The sequence below is a fragment of the Doryrhamphus excisus genome, chromosome 7 (genome assembly GCF_030265055.1).
Source record: "Doryrhamphus excisus isolate RoL2022-K1 chromosome 7, RoL_Dexc_1.0, whole genome shotgun sequence".
NCBI classification, from domain to species: domain Eukaryota; kingdom Metazoa; phylum Chordata; class Actinopteri; order Syngnathiformes; family Syngnathidae; genus Doryrhamphus; species Doryrhamphus excisus.
The window spans coordinates 20,451,393-20,468,161 of record NC_080472.1 but is presented as its reverse complement, the minus strand read 5'-3'; the positions used below and the strand labels follow the sequence as shown (position 1 = coordinate 20,468,161).

Here is a 16,769-nt window from a genome sequence, read left to right as displayed (position 1 = left end):
GATGAAGAGTCTTGAACCAGTCATGATGTGCTATATGAAAAAAAAATTAAACTATATTAGGAAAGCAGGAAGTGAATGAAAAATATATATATTTTTAAAAAGTAAAAAAAAACATTTTTTAACTATATTAGGAAAGCAGGAAGTGAACAAAAAATAAAAAAAGTAAAAAAAAAGTAAACTTAGGAAAGCAGGAAGTGAACGAATAATATATATTTTTAAAAAAGTAAAAAATAAAAAATAAAATTAAACTATATTAGGAAAGCAGGAAGTGAACGGAAAATATATATATTTTTAAAAGTAAGAAAAAAAACAAAAAATAAATTAAACTATATTAGGAAAGCAGGAAGTGAACGAAAAATATATATATTTTTAAAAAGTAAAAATATATATTTTTAACTATATTAGGAAAGCAGGAAGTCAACAAAAAATATATTTTTTTAAAAATAAAAAAATTTAATTAAACTATATTAGGAAAGCAGGAAGTGAACAAATGTAACAGTTACTGATTGTAAAAGTACCAGATGGAGGGGTAGGATTTAATAAGCTTTGCTTCTTCCTACTCCTTTTGGACATGTGGAACTGTGAACTGATTATGGGATGCATTCAATTGTAATCTGATGCATGTTCAAATGAAATTAAACCATTAGCATTAAAAAAGTGGCTAACTTTTCAGCACACATTGCTAACAAATCCTCAACAAAGTGTAACACCTCTGCTTGTGATGAACATGTAGTCACCCATGCACTTCCAATTTATATAATATCTCGTTTACACGCTTTTATTTTGAAGACCTCAGTTAGGGCGCCTCAGGCTTAATGCGAGTCCGGTCCGAGTCGGCTAAATGAATTGTTTTGACTGAACAAATTGAGCATGTGTTTCTTCTCAAATGAGGTGACCATAAGGGTCACGGAGGGTAAAAAGATGAGCGCTTCCTTCCTGCATCTGAGCTTTGCTAGCCGCTATTGTCTCCAGACTAATGGGCTTCATTATGCCGAGCTGTGTCGGTTGCGAGCTGCCAGAGCCCGGGATTAGCCGTAGCACCCGTGTTAGCTGCAAGCAGGGGAAAGATGCTGCTTTTGTTAGCGCTCCTTAACCCAATCAGTGGTCGCTAAAGTGCACACTGACCATTTACCGCGGCACGGCGATCGAGTGGTTAGCGTGCAGACCTCGCAGCGAGGAGAGACCAGGGTTCGATTCCACCAGTTTGCATGTTCTCCCCGTGCATGCGTGGGTTTTCTTCCGGTACTCCGGTTTCCTCCCACATTCCAAAAACATGCTAGGTTAATTAATTGGCGACTCCAAATTGTCCATAGGTATGAATGTGAGTGTGAATGGTTGTTTGGCTATATGTGTACCCGGCCTCTCGCCCGAAGACAGCTGGGATAGGCTCCAGCACATTTATTTATTAGTAACAAGGATGAAGAGTCTTGAACCAGTCATGATGTGCTATATGAAAAAAAAATTAAACTATATTAGGAAAGCAGGAAGTGAATGAAAAATATATATATTTTTAAAAAGTAAAAAAAAACATTTTTTTTAACTATATTAGGAAAGCAGGAAGTGAACAAAAAATAAAAAAAGTAAAACAAAATTAAACTTAGGAAAGCAGGAAGTGAACGAATAATATATATTTTTTAAAAAGTAAAAAATAAAAAATAAAATTAAACTATATTAGGAAAGCAGGAAGTGAACAAAAAATAAAAAAAGTAAAACAAAATTAAACTTAGGAAAGCAGGAAGTGAACGAATAATATATATTTTTTAAAAAGTAAAAAATAAAATTAAACTATATTAGGAAAGCAGGAAGTGAACGGAAAATATATATATTTTTAAAAAGTAAAAAAAACATTTTTTTAACTATATTAGGAAAGCAGGAAGTGAACAAAAAATAAAAAAAGTAAAACAAAATTAAACTTAGGAAAGCAGGAAGTGAACGAATAATATATATTTTTTAAAAAGTAAAAAATAAAAAATAAAATTAAACTATATTAGGAAAGCAGGAAGTGAACGGAAAATATATATATTTATATATGTGTGCTGTATGTGTGGCATTAGAATTCATTCTGCATCTCCGTGTGCGCGTTTATCACGGTGTTGCCTTGCCAACTGCCAGGCCGCAGAAAATGGATGTCTCTGTTGCCGTGCAATATGAAGGTAAAACATAGTAAGTCATGACATCGGGGAGCGCCTAAATCTTCCGCACTTTTTAGCTGCTGCTGTCTTTTGCCGGGGAATCCACCGTTACCGCCTTGTCTTCACCCTCCTCTCGTTTTTTTTTTTTTTTTTTTACACCGAGCACATCAGTCCTGCTTGTTATTTCATGCAACAAAGGCTAAAAATGGCTTCTTCCAAGTTGTCGTCTCGGCTGACTTAAACGCTTTCATCGAGGCACAAACAGTGATTCAGTGCGTGTGCAGCCTTGATGGATGAGTCTTGGCATTCTAAGTAGTCCTATAATGGAACGTCTCCAGGTAATCTGATCAACCGTTTAGGCTCATAAAAGAAAAAAGCAAGATATTCCTTTTGAAATATCTACCAAGCGTTTCCCCCCCTTCCGCTGTAACGCCCCCACCGTGTTGCGTTCAAAATACAAAAACGGCTATAATACCGCCCTAACCTTGAAACATCCTTTACTGTCCGTGAAGGCCTTAGTGGTGTTACTGCCATGAAACCGTTAATCCTAAATACTTCATGTTGGGAAGGATTAGTCCGGAACTGAGGCCTGGACAGACCCAGCGGTGGGATAAAGGTGTTGTGGAGCAGGGGGGGGGGGCTTTTGTCCGACAGGAGCTCCAGTCCCAAAGGGTAAAGTTAAAGGTCCAAAATATCTTGTTTCAGTAGCAGTAACAGTAGAATGTTTTTCCTTTAGCCGCAGTAGTGGAATCGGTGTCGGACATCTTCTTGCCGCAATACCAGGAAATACCACGAAATACCATATCTTACTTATTGTGTGGAAATATGGGCTAATAACTATAAAAGCAATCTTCACTGACTAAATGTACTGCAAAAAAGGCCAGTAAGGATAATTGATAATGCCGCCTAAAAACAACCAATTAGCTAAAAAATGTTGTGACAAAAAATACAATTTAAAACTTAAAACAAAACGTAACGTGAAACGTAACGTGAAACCTAACGTGAAACCTAACGTGAAACCTAACGTGAAACCTAACGTGAAACCTAACGTGAAACCTAACGTGAAACCTAACGTGAAACCTAACGTGAAACCTAACGTGAAACCTAACGTGAAACCTAACGTGAAACCTAACGTGAAACCTAACGTGAAACCTAACGTGAAACCTAACGTGAAACCTAACGTGAAACCTAACGTGAAACCTAACGTGAAACCCAACGTGAAACCCAACGTGAAACCCAACGTGAAACCCAACGTGAAACCCAACTTGAAACCCAACTTGAAACCCAACTTGAAACCCAACTTGAAACCCAACTTGAAACCCAACTTGAAACCCAACTTGAAACCCAACTTGAAACCCAACTTGAAACCCAACTTGAAACCCAACTTGAAACCCAACTTGAAACCCAACTTGAAACCCAACTTGAAACCCAACTTGAAACCCAACTTGAAACCCAACTTGAAACCCAACTTGAAACCCAACTTGAAACCCAACTTGAAACCCAACTTGAAACCCAACTTGAAACCCAACTTGAAACCCAACTTGAAACCCAACTTGAAACCCAACTTGAAACCCAACTTGAAACCCAACTTGAAACCCAACTTGAAACCCAACTTGAAACCCAACTTGAAACCCAACTTGAAACCCAACTTGAAACCCAACTTGAAACCCAACTTGAAACCCAACTTGAAACCCAACTTGAAACCCAACTTGAAACCCAACTTGAAACCCAACTTGAAACCCAACTTGAAACCCAACTTGAAACCCAACTTGAAACCCAACTTGAAACCCAACTTGAAACCCAACTTGAAACCCAACTTGAAACCCAACTTGAAACCCAACTTGAAACCCAACTTGAAACCCAACTTGAAAATTTTAAAAAATAAAAATTAACAAAAATAATCAATAATTAACAAAATAAAAAAATTATTAAAACAATTATTTTAAAAAATAAAGAACTATATTATGAAAGCAGGAAGTGAACAAATGTAACAGTTACTGATTGTAAAAGCACCAGATGGAGGGGTAGGATTTAATAAGCTTTGCTTCTTCCTACTCCTTTTGGACATGTGGAACTGTGAACTGATTATGGGATGCATTCAATTGTCATCTGATGCATGTTCAAATGAAATTAAACCATTACCAAATACTGGCAACAATGTCCGACTGAAAGTCCTAAATCAGCTGAACTTGAGGACTCTTTTTCCCTCCATATTGAAAAGGTTAGCCAGACACTCGCCCTTAACTACCGACAAATTCCTATTTGGAGACGGAAGGAAACCCAGTAGACCAACGGGAACGTCGGTACCAACCTTCAACTCCAAGCTGTGTTTTCTGCAGCGGTGCAATCAGGTGTATCCCCCAGAGCTTGCCTTCTGGCAGGGAGCTTTGGGGTCCCGCCTGGTTCCGGCTGGGAGAAAGAAAGGGACGGGGGTAAAAAAAAAAAAAAAAAAAAAAAAGCAGCTGGCAGCACTTTCTAAATTAAAGTCAATACAGCGGCGCGTTCCATCAGAGGCGGCCCTCCCACACGTTCGCTAAGGAGAGCGGCAGGTCAGATGTCGATTGACTTCTCCCCGAGTACCTCTACTATGCAGGGCAACATGTGTTTGTGTGGGTGGATTGTGTATAAGGACGGAATTGGGGGGGGGGGGGGGGGGGGTGAGTTATAGCTGTACAAGTCGTAAACGCGGTGTCGGGCAGAAGGCTTGATAATCCAAAGCACAGGTGCAAAGCTTATGGACGCGGCGTGATGTGGTTGGCATACGAGGTAGCACTTTTCCGTAATTCTGCTGAGCCCGAACGCCACCCGTTCGGCTGAGTTTTAATATTCCCAGTGTTCCCAGCTGCTTATGTGCTTTTTTTTTTTTTTTTTTTTTTGCTTCCTCATAAGCAAAGTTAATGATACATTTAAATATCTCTTCATTGTCTTCTTCCTCGCATTAAAAGGAGCTCATTGAGCGCCAAAGTGGCCTACACAGACAGCGACGCCGCAATCGCCAAACCCTTGGTCGTTATAGGAAAGAAAAAAAAACGATGTTTATTCTGACAGGGAAATTTGCCTATGCATTTAACCTCATACTCTTGAGGAGCAGTTAGAATCCATCATGTGGCACCGCGGAACGGCATCAGTTAGCATCTTGGTCAGTGGGACAATGTGGACAGCAGTAGGCGGGATTTGAACCGGGGTTTCTGGACAACTTTTTCAGCCTGTGAGCTACTTTGGCAAAGTCGAGGCAACATTTTAACAAGGTTTCAGCAGCGGACACATTTTCCACTTAATCACAAAACCCTCCAAAGCCCTCCACTATCTGAACCCCCCCCTGTAAATCGTCTTTGAGTATTTTGAAAAGAGCTATATATGAATTTATTTTTATTCATTCATTTTATTCAACTCCATTTTTTCTTGAAAGCGTCTTTGAGTATTTTGAAAAGCGCTATATAAATTTTTTATTTTTATTTTTATTTTTATTTTTATTTTTATTTTTATTTTTATTTTTATTTTTATTTTTATTTTTATTTTTATTTTTATTTTTATTTTTATTTTTATTTTTATTTTTATTTTTATTTTTATTTTCATTCATTTTATTCAACTCAAGTCACGCTCGAGTGGTTGGCGCGCAGACCTCACAGCTAGGAGACCAGGGTTCAATTCCACTTTCGGCCATCTCTGTGTGGAGTTTGCATGTTCTCCCCGTGCATGCGTGGGTTTTCTCCGGGTACTCCGGTTTCCTCCCACATTCCAAAAACATGCTAGGTTAATTAGCGACTCCAAATTGTCCATAGGTATGAATGTGAGTGTGAATGGTTGTTTGTCTATATGTGCCCTGTGATTGGCTGGCTGGCCACCAGTCCAGGGTGTACCCCGCCTCTCAGCCTGAAGACAGCTTTGATAGGCTCCAGCACCCCCCTAGCGACCCTCGTGAGGAAAAGCGGTAGAAAATGAATGAATGAATGAGTTCTCCTCCTATTTTGTGTGGAAGTGGTAACTTTTTGGCTTCTTATTTTGTCTTTCCCCACCTTTGGCCATCTCTGTGTGGAGTTTGCATGTTCTTCCCGTGCATGCGTGGGTTTTCTCCGGGTACTCCGGTTTCCTCCCACATTCCAAAAACATGCTAGGTTAATTAGCCACTCCAAATTGTCCATAGGTATGAATGTGAGTGTGAATGGTTGTTTGTCTATATGTGCCCTGTGATTGGCTGGCTGGCCACCAGTCCAGGGTGGGTGTACCCCGCCTCTCGCCCTGAAGACAGCTGGGATAGGCGGACGAGACGGAAACACCACGCTAAGATAAACAATGCTATTTAATATAAGTACGTGATTTAGACCTGATGTAACAGTACAACGATGTGTACATTCACCTGTTGAGCCCCAATTGAGCGTACAGAGACAACATGGCTCCGGGCCAAGGGATTTCCTTCTTAAAGGCGTCTGCTATCGGAGCAGGAAGCCTGGGCAGCGTGTGTCATCAGCTGGCTACAAATTGTTGCTTGTAACTCCGTAATGTGGTAGCAAGGTGTCTTGTTTTTGCCTGTGGCTACATTGGGGAAATTGAATTTGTGTGTCGGTGTGTGTACGGGGTGGGGGGGGGATCGCCATCCATCGTATTTGTAAGCACAATTGTCATATGGTAAAGGAGGCGGGTGTTAAAAGCACTCTAACGCGGTTCAATGCTGCATCCATTCAAAACCCGGAATGACAGGATTGAACAAAAAGAAGCTAGTTAGCGGCTTTTTGTTGTGACAAAAACCACACACTGATGTTCGATGCCTGATAATACATCTCATATCAGCTTATTATTCGATTTACCTTTCCGCCCCGGTTGGCTTTTATTGCGTTTTCATGATGTCAGTTCAGGTGTGGCGCAAACACAATCACAATATACTCCGCATTTGAATTTACAATCAAGTTTTATTGGATCCTTCTTTCCCACTCGTCGTCCTTCTGACGCTTTCCTCGCCCTCTGCCAGAGCTAATCCTCCGGTCGGAGCATGTCCTCTCCAAGTTAGCGCTGATTAGCAGCATCTGGATTAGGACGGACTTTTAGGGCATGGAAGAGGAGGGAAGATGAGGACAAAAACAAAAGCCCCTTGTACCACAAAATGGGAGACTGCAATGTCGAAGACCTTCGCATCCACTTTGGAAAAGACATTTTAGGGTGTACCAACACTTGGCCAGTGGTTCTCAGTTACTTGACAAGCATAAATAAGGACCTTATCAGACCTGCCAAACTTGAACTCCTAACCATGTGGTCCAACCTTGAACATTTTTTAGTAATACTGAAACTCCACCCTCCACCTTTTGTTTAAAAAAAACAAACAAAAAAAAACCAAAACAAACAAACCAAAAAAAACCCTTAAACTGTAAAAGAAATATATATATATATATATATATATATATATATATATATATATATATATATATAAAATTAAACTATATTAGGAAAGCAGGAAGTGAATGAATTTGTTTTAAGTAAAAAACAATTAAACTATATTAGGAAAGCAGGAAGTGAACAAAAAATATATATATTTTTTAAAAGTCAAAAATTAAACTATATTAGGAAAGCAGGAAGTGAATGAATTTTTTTTAAGTAAAAAACAATTAAACTATATTAGGAAAGCAGGAAGTGAACAAAAAATATATATTTTTTTAAAAAGTCAAAAATTAAACTATATTAGGAAAGCAGGAAGTGAACGTAAAATATATATTTTTAAAAAAGTAAAAAAAATAAATTAAACTATTAGGAAAGCAGGAAGTGAACAAATGTTTATTTTTTAAATTTGGTCATATCACCTCATACTTCGGTACGTGACAAAAAAAAATATATTAGGAAAGCAGGAAGTGAACGTAAAATATATATTTTTTAAAAAGTAAAAAATAAATTAAACTATATTAGGAAAGCAGGAAGTGAATGAATTTTTTTTAAAGTAAAAAACAATTAAACTATTTTAGGAAAGCAGGAAGTGAACGTAAAATATATATTTTTAAAAAAGTAAAAAAAATAAATTAAACTATTAGGAAAGCAGGAAGTGAACAATTTTTTTTTTTTTAAGTTGGTCATATCACCTCATACTTTGGTACGTGACAAAAAAAATATATTAGGAAAGCAGGAAGTGAACGTAAAATATATATTTTTTAAAAAGTAAAAAATAAATTTAACTATATTAGGAAAGCAGGAAGTGAACGTAAAATATATATTTTTAAAAAAGTAAAAAAAATAAATTAAACTATTAGGAAAGCAGGAAGTGAACAAATTTTTTTTTTTAAAGTTGGTCATATCACCTCATACTTCGGTACGTGACAAAAATATATATATTAGGAAAGCAGGAAGTGAACGTAAAATATATATTTTTTAAAAAGTAAAAAATAAATTAAGCTATATTATGAAAGCAGGAAGTGAACAAATGTAACAGTTACTGATTGTAAAAGTACCAGATGGAGGGGTAGGATTTAATAAGCTTTGCTTCTTCCTACTCCTTTTGGACATGTGGAACTGTGAACTGATTATGGGATGCATTCAATTGTAATCTGATGCATGTTCAAATGAAATTAATCCATTAGCATTAGCATTACGCGTAAGTCCTGCCACCTAACGATCGGAGGTTTAAGTTCAAATCAGAAATAAACCTTTGCTGTGTCTGCACTTGAATAAATACCATAAACAGTATATGATAAATGGCTAAAAATATCCATATCATAATTTTTAATATCGATACAGTATCATGGAATGAAGTATCGCTATATCGCCGAAATGATATTCTCTTACACACCTAGCACTCGGCCAATTTTTACACTTCACACCCAAAGTCCGCCACTTTTGACTCGCTTATGTGTACTCGGAGCCGTACTGAAGTACACTTGTACTCGTTGGGAACCATTTTGAAGTTGCGAGTTCAAACAAATCTAGTCAGAGGAAGACATCTTGAGGTTAAATGATATGGTCGTGTTGTCTAGCAATAGACTATAAGTCTATTACAGGGGTGGGCAAACTTTTTGACTCGCGGGCTGCATTGATATAACTAAATTTCCGGGGGGGGGGGACTATATATTTTACACGTAACAGTCCACCTGGTATTATTGTGTCTGTAAAATTGTCATGCAATCTGCTATTATTATTTATTATTTTATATTTATATTTAAATATTTGAAAAATAATAAAATATTATAATAATTAAAATAAAATTAAAATAATAATTATTATATTATTATTATGTAAAATATGCAAATATAACAATATTATTATTATATATAATTAATATAATAATTAGCATTAATATAATATAATAATCATAATAGTTATAATAATAATAATATAATAATAATTATTTTAATTTTTATTATTATTATGTGCTTGTGTCTCTTTTTTCAGGAGCACTTTGTAAACAACAGACCATGTCAAAAAACGAAATTGATACAACCATCAAAAGGTTGGCTCAGGCCGTGATGCCAGGTTGTATGTTGAGTTTAAATGAAATACTTTGGAAAGATTGGGCGGGCCGTATTCAAACACTTGGCGGGCCGGATGTGGCCCCCGGGCCGTAGTTTGCCCACCCCTGGTCTATTACCTCCGAGCTCGCTAAATAAGAAGGACCTCAGACTGCAATCAGATCATCATTTTCGTCTGTCGGACCACCCGCCGGGGTGAAGCCGGTTTATTTGTGTTGATCCTTTTACCTTCGTTCCAGAAGCAGGCGGACATTTTTATTTTTTTTTTTGGTTGACTGTGCCTTCGTCACTCACCGATCCAACTTCAGTCTCTGTTTTTTTTTGACAAGCGCACATAAATTGACAAAAAGCCTCTGTCTGCTCTTCCATCCCACCCCGACCCCCCCCGTCCCCCCTTCAACGTCTGCCTCATTCTCTCAATCTGTCAGCACAGACAGTCCGGGAGGACAGAAATGGCTTTTTGAGTGACATGAGGCCGGCGATGCCATTTACGGCATCAACTGGTCGACCAAAGAGGCGGAGACGAATGATTACGGACTTGCCATCATTGCCCCGTACCCCCCCCCCCCCCCCCCCCCAAAACCCCCCAACCCCCGTCCCCTTCACTCTGTCACTTCGACTCCTCACCAGTAGCCGATCAAACCTAAATAACCAGACCACATTGCCAGCACATGTAAAGGAAACTTGTTGCTTGAAAGCATCTGGCACCGGGGGGGGTTCAGGGGGGGGGCTATCTCGGGCACAAGCTACACAGAATCATGCATATTTAAAGTTCCATTATGAAATCTTAATTTGATTCATAGAGCTGCAGCAGTGGTTGGAGCACGAGCGTCTTGTACTTGATATGAATACTGCAATACTGCGGGACAATACTGCAATGTATTTAGTCCTTCATGTGGAGTGTAGCCAATTATCTTCAAGCATGTCTTTAGCGTCGTTTGGCAAATGAGCTAGCACGTTTTTTTAGCGGATTAGATGTTTCTCTCTCTGCAAAATCCGTCTTGAAGAGGACCGGATAATAAGTGGCATGTAGCGGTGTTTATGATCAAGCTAGCTAAATCGTACACTAGCCGACTTCCTGTAGCTGCACCCTAAGCATCATGGGAAGGCGACCTTTGTGTTCCCTCGACCCCAACTTCACACCCTTTCATGCAGTTAAGTGGAATTATACTGTACTTATTCATTCATCCGGTTTTCTATGCCGCTTAGCTCAAGGGTGCAGTGGTATGCCGGAGCCTATCCCAGCTGACTTTGGGGCGACAAAATGCCAAAATGGCTTCTTATTGGGGTGCCAGTCAGGGGCTAGGGGGGTCGGGGGGCCAGGTGGGTTGGTGGTGTGCTACGGCAATGTCCTGGGGTTTTGTTGGGGTGTCCGATGTTCCCACTCTTCTTTTGTTGTTTTGTCTTATGTAAGATTCTGTGATTTATATGCGTGGAAAAAAAAACATTTATTGAATTGGTAACTGCTCTGGCGTGGAGAAAGGGGTAGGATTTAATAAGCTTTGCTTCTTCCTGCTCCTTTTCAGACATGTGTAGTAATGAGGTGTTGTGTATGTATGTGTGTATGTATGTGTGTATGTATGTATACTATATGTATGTGTGTATACTATATGTATGTATGTATGTATGTGTGTATACTGTATGTATGTATGTGTGTGTGTATACTGTATGTATGTATGTGTGTATACTGTATGTATGTATGTGTGTATACTATATGTATGTATGTATGTATGTATGTGTGTATACTATATGTATGTATGTATGTATGTATGTGTGTATACTGTATGTATGTATGTATGTATGTATGTATGTGTGTATGTATGTATGTATGTATGTATGTGTGTATACTGTATGTATGTATGTATGTATGTATGTGTGTATGTATGTATGTATGTATGTATGTGTATGTATGTATACTGTGTGTATGTATGTATGTATGTGTATGTATGTATACTGTATGTATGTATGTGTATGTATGTAGTATACTATATGCATGTATGTGTGTGTGTGTATGTATGTATGTATGTGTGTATGTATGTATATATGTATACTGTATGTATGCGTGTGTGTGTATGTATGTATGTGTGTGTGTATGTATGTATACTATATGTATGTATGTGTGTGTATGTATGTTTTGTGTATGTGTGTGTGTGTGTATATATGTATGTATGCTGCATATATATGTATATTTGTGTGTATATGTATGTGTATATATATGTGTGTTTGTATGTATGTATGAATGTGTATGTATGCTGCATATACACATATATGTATGTGTGTATACATATGTAAGTATCTAAATAGATATTGTAAGTGCATTGTATTGTAAGTGTTTATGTGAGATACATTAATGTAACATAGTATGCATGTCTGGAATAAAAGAAGAAGAAAACAGGCAGGGTACAACCTGAACTGGTCGCCAGCCAATCACCGGTATGCCGTATTAGTGTTCTGACCAATGTAGCTCAATATTCATTGGCCAGATTTCAGTGTCAGGGGGAAAAATAATCCAGATTGTCGTTATTGCTGTTATTGATTTTAATAACAGATGCTGTTGAAGATCGTCAAGGCCCAGCGTTCCTTTCATTTCATCATCTGCCAAAGATCCACCAAGTCAGTCTATTGGATGACTTGGTTGGCTGACTGATGCCCCCCCCCCCCCCCCCCCCACCCCCAACCCCCACCCCACTCCAGTAAAGGTTTTTAAATGTTAAAGCACTTTTAATATGTGCCATCATTCCCCAATGAACAGATCCCACCTGAGGAGTCAAGCCGGTATCGATCCAGAAGGGGTCAGATGGATTGACTGATGTTGAATCTGGGCGCTCATTACACCGCCAGGGGTCTTAACATTCGTCTCTGTCACTGACCTATGATGCGTATTCGTCACGGGGGCTTTGGCGGACTGACAGGAAATGAAGATCACACAGGCCGTTTGGCTTCATCGAAGCCCACAAGCTCTTCTGTTGACATGACTTGGTTCTGTTTAGGAATTCCCAAATTTTTCGGGTAGTTGGTCTTCACGTTCCCGAGAGCAAAGCGGTTTCACCTAGCAAGGTTTCAACTCCATTGCCCGGAACGCCAATTCCATACCGTTTTGTGTCGGGGCACGGAATGGAACACATCCATTATCTATTGATGAAAGGGAAAAACTCATTATCGGGCGGGTTTAATGGCGGGGATCGTGCTTGTTCAGAAGCTCGTTGACTTTTGGTCCGCGCTGCTGCCGCCGCCGCCGACAAGACGGCGGACGGCCTCTGACAGTGATACATGGGACCTTCTGAGTTGCATTGATCACCGCGTACTAAGAACCCACACATGTTCATGTTAGTGTACCATTGGTGGTGGTGGTACGTCTTTGGACAAATAAATATATTTAAAAAAAAAATAATAATTAAAAAGCAAATATACGCTTCTAGTCCAAGCTAGCAGATCCCGGTTTAGCGCTGTTGCTTTGAAGATTTTTTTTTTCCACAAGCCCCATTAACATGCACTTGACATCCCTTCTTGATCTGTGCCATTAAAGGGATCAATGGCGGTTTGTTTGATTCATTCATTTCTACGACTGCCCCTTCCTCTCGCGGTTAAAAGGTGATCTATACTTGTAGACCTCTACTTGCCTTCCTAATAGCGCTCACTTCAGGATTCCTACTAAAGTATGGAATTAGATTTGACACATTTGTAGGTCTGTAGTGGTATGTAAAAATCAAACTTTCCCTTTCTGCTGCTTTTTTTTTTGTATAATTTTTTTCAACTTTTTTTTGTAATTTATTTCCATAATATTTCCACTTCATTCTTGTAACATCATACCTTTTTTCACCATAAAAAAATTAAAAAATTTTATTCATTGTTTTGTTTCTCATAATAATACAAAATGTTTTATTTATGATTATATTAAAATTGAATTAGTCATTATTTATTTGTGTTGTTCTTGTACAATTACAAATTTTTGTTGTTACATTACCACTTTTTTTCTCTTTATTTTGGCTTTATTCGGTGAAAAATACCGCTGATTATTATTTTTATTTATTTATTTTTTATTATTATAATCTTTTTTATATTTTTGTTGTTACATTACCACTTTTTTCTCTTTATTTCGGCTTTATTCTGTGAAAAATACTGCTGATTTATTTTGGCTTTATTCTGTGAAAAATACTGCTGATTAATATTTTTATTTATTTATTTTTTATTAGAATTTTTTAAAATATTTTTGTTGTTACATTACCACTTTTTTTCTCTTTAACTATAACTATAACTATAAAAGCAATCTTCACTCGCTAAATGTACTGCAAAAAAGGCCAGTAAGGATAATTCATAATGCTAACTCCTTGTTTCTAAAATCACAAATACTTCAACTTGCTGATATAGTTCATCTTCAAACAGCTAAAATAAATAATTATTCATATAAAAAAAAAAAACTTAAACTGTATTATGGAAAGCAGGTAGTGAACAAATGTAACAGTTACTGATTGTAAAAGTACCAGATGGAGGGGTAGGATTTAATAAGCTTTGCTTCTTCCTACTCCTTTTGGACATGTGGAACTGTGAACTGATTATGGGATGCATTCAATTGCAATCTGATGCATGTTCAAATGAAATTAAACCATTACCATTACTACAAATGCATACTCATAACCCTAATTTAGTCCCATTGACTCCATATGAATATGAATATTACTCCATGTGGTTGAGATTGAATAACAGGGGACCTGATTGAGTTTGCTTCCTCCAGCTCATCTGTCCTGTCGGACAGTTTGATTTTGTTTTCAGTTTGCGCTTTGATGAATGATCTCCCAGCAGGTGGCACCTTTACCGGCTATTCATCTTGCTTGAGATCTGATCAAGGTTGTGATTGCTGCTCCCGGGTTTCAAAAAAATTGAATAATTTACCCAACCAACCAAAAGGAGAAATAATCCTATAAGCTTTGTTTGGATGGATATTCAAAGTCTTAATTTGAGATGCAGTTTTTTTGTGTTTTGAGGAAAAAAAACAATAGCAATTTGTAAAATGCTATCCCACTGCATGCTTGCAATTTGTTTTAGTGCAGGTTTTGGCTGTGACAAGGTGTCACCTACTGCAGGTTTTTCTTTTTATTTATTAACTTCTTTCTTTTTCTTCTTCATTCACTTCCAAACAGTTAAGTGAATTAAATCAGCACGGCTGCACTTTTAAACAATGACCTTGGAGGGGAGGGGAGTGGAGAGGAAGGGGGGGGCAGCTTTTGCTTGTGTGGGAGAATGACTACAATTGTACGCACACACACACACACACACACACACACACACACATTTTATAAGTCTCCTCATTTCCATTCAGCGTGTCGACACAATCCCGGCATTTATGAGATTACCGGAGCCCATTTGTGTTCCGACGGGAGCCGTGTTGGCTCCACGGAGGCCTCCATTGGGAACCATCTGGGCTCTCTCTCTTGTAGCCAGACCGCCCCGAACGCATCATTCCATTATCATTTCTCAAGTTATTATTAAGTTGTATTGCCGTAAAACGCTCATTTGCGCACACTTGTGTGTGTGCCGTATTTTTTTTTTTTGGTGATTGTTTTTTTGTTTTTTTTTTGGTGGTGTTTTTAAAGTTTTTGTTATTTGTCGGTAACCTTTTGTCAGGTTCAAACTCCTTTGACACTTAAAAAAACACTTAAATACAGAAATACAGAAGAGACAGACAATAATATTAAAAGTTACTCGCAGCAAGGAGAATGAAGTTCACACTCTCTTTTTATTGTCTTTTCGGGGGTCCCTACTACATGGGCGTGCAACTCTAAGGGGGGGGGGCAGTTGCACGAGTTGTATTTGTTTGTCTATGTGTGTGTTTATATGTGAGAGTAATTACTTTGATTGTTTTATGAGTTCTTATCTTGGTACATTCTTGTAGGATTAACATGAACATCTGCAGGGTCGCTGTTGGTGCATCCAGGCACCTCCAGGACCTGGGGGGGGGTCGCTGGTCAAATGTATTGGGATGACTGGCTAAAAAGTAAATGTCAGGTTCAAACTCCTGTGACACTTGTAAAAACACTTAAATACAGAAGAGACAGACAATAATATTCAAAGTTACTCGCAACGAGGAGAGTGAAACAACATACATGCAGCTCCACTCGTAAGGGTTCCCGACTACATGGTTGTGCAACTCTACGGGGGGGGGGGGCAGTTGCACGAGCTGTATTTGTTTGTCTATGTGTGTGTTTATATGTGAGAGTAATTACTTTTATTGTTTTATTAGTTCTTATCTTGGTACATTCTTGTAGGATTAACATGAACATCTGCAGGGTCGCTGTTGGCGCATCCAGGCACCTCCAGGACCTGGGGGGGTCGCTGGTCAAATATATATTGGGATGACTGGCTAAAAAGTAAATGTCAGGTTCAAACTCCTGTGACACTTGTAAAAACACTTAAATACAGAAGAGACAGAAAATAATATTCAAAGTTACTCGCAACGAGGAGAATGAAACAACATACCCAGTGACATGCAGCTCCACTCTTATTATGGGTTGTAGTAGGGGGTCCCGACTACATGGTCGTGCAACTCTAAGGGAGGGGGGGCAGTTGCACGAGTTGTATTTGTTTGTCTATGTGTGTGTTTATATGTGAGAGTAATTACTTTTATTGTTTTATTAGTTCTTATCTTAGTTCTCCAGGCACCTCCAGAACCTGGGGGTTGCTGGGGGTCTCTGATCAGGGTCACGGGAACATTCCAACACTTTCTATTGTCTAAGCAAATGGATATCAGGGTGATAACTAACATTATATATTCATTCATTCATTTTCTACCGCTTTTCCTCACGAGGGTCGTGGGGGTGCTGGAGCCTATCCCGGCTGTCTTTGGGCGAGAGGCGGGGTACATCCTGGACTGGTCGCCAGCCAATCACAGGGCACATATAGACAAACAACCATTCACACTCACATTCATACCTATGGACAATTTGGAGTCACCAATTAACCTAGCATGTTTTTGGAATGTGGGAGGAAATCGGAGTACCCGGAGAAAACCCACGCATGCACGGGGAGAACATGCAAACTCCACACAGAGATGGCCGAGGGTGGAATTGAACCCTGGTCTCCTAGCTGTGAGGTCTGCACGCTAACCACTCAACCGCCGTGCCGCCATAACTAACATTATATTCATTCTATTACATTTTATTCTAACACCTTTTCCGTTTCCCTCGTTTGACATTTGGGT

General features: G+C 38.6%; 1 protein-coding gene across 1 annotated transcript in view; it reads left to right on the top strand.

Moving 5' to 3' along the window:
- Positions 1–16,769, top strand: part of snd1 (staphylococcal nuclease and tudor domain containing 1) — a 176,080-nt gene that overhangs the window by 90,730 nt on the left and 68,581 nt on the right. The window lies entirely within an intron of this gene.